This window comes from Bison bison, unplaced genomic scaffold (assembly GCF_000754665.1).
Source record: "Bison bison bison isolate TAMUID 2011002044 unplaced genomic scaffold, Bison_UMD1.0 scf7180017864020, whole genome shotgun sequence".
Taxonomy (NCBI): domain Eukaryota; kingdom Metazoa; phylum Chordata; class Mammalia; order Artiodactyla; family Bovidae; genus Bison; species Bison bison.
The window spans coordinates 1,277,099-1,278,214 of record NW_011494592.1 but is presented as its reverse complement, the minus strand read 5'-3'; positions in this window follow the sequence as shown (position 1 = coordinate 1,278,214).

Genomic DNA, 1,116 nt, shown 5'->3' with positions numbered 1-1,116 from the left:
TCCATGGGGTCACTAGGAGTCAGACACGACTGAACGACTTCACTTTCACTTTTCACTTTCATGCATTGGAGAAGGAAATAGCAACCCACTCCAGTGTTCTTGCCTGGAGAATCCCAGGGACGGGGGAGCCTGGTGGGCTGCTGTCTCTGGGGTCGCACAGAGTCAGACACGAATGAAGCAACTTAGCAGCAGCAGCATTATAAAAAGTATTTTGTTAATACTACAAAAATGAACACTTAGAATTCCCTCCTAGGGCAGAGAGAATGCAGAAATGGCCTGGGGGATAAGCAGCCTGGCAGAAGATCCTTAAGGGGTCTGAGGAAGAGATGAGGCAGAGGGAGGGGAAAAGGCATGGGGAGGGGGAGGGGGAGGGGGAAGGCAGACCCGAAGAAAGAAGAGGTGGTCAAGGCCCCTTCCTGAGCTTCTCCTTCTATCTTACCTCTGCTCCTCCCTCAGGTCTCAGGGGCCTCCCACCTCCCTGATCCTCTTTCTCAGGATCATCATACTCTGACATTTGTGATGCTCTAACATGTGTCCCCACTAGACTTGTGGCTCCATGGGGACAGGTCATTTGGGTCACCATAGTATCTCTGTTGTCAAGTGTCCTGTTTTATTGCATGAGCCACGTAACCTGATTTATCATTACTCTGGGTCGGCATGTAGACTTGCAGGGAAAAGAGTGGGGCTACAGATATATCATAAAGACAAGAGGAAGTGGGGAAAGGCTAGACAGCTTTGGATTAGAACTCTGCTCAACTCCTAGGAAGTCATCTGTATTTCTATCTGGGGGTTGTTCATTTGATGCAGTTTGTGTGTGTGTGTTAAAAAAAAAAAAAACACATTATGTCAGGACTTCCCTGGTGGTCCAGTGGTTAAGACTCCACCTTTCAATGGAGGGAGTGCAGGTTCAATCTCCGTTGGAGAACTAAGATCCCACATGTCATGCGGCAACTAAGCCCACGTGCTGAAACTAGGGTTGACATATATATGCTGCTGCTACTGCTGCTAAGTCGCTTCAGTCGTGTCTGACTCTGTGCGACCCCATAGATGGCAGCCCACCAGGCTCCTCCATCCATGGGATTTTCCAGGCAAGAGTACTCGAGTGGGTTGCCATTG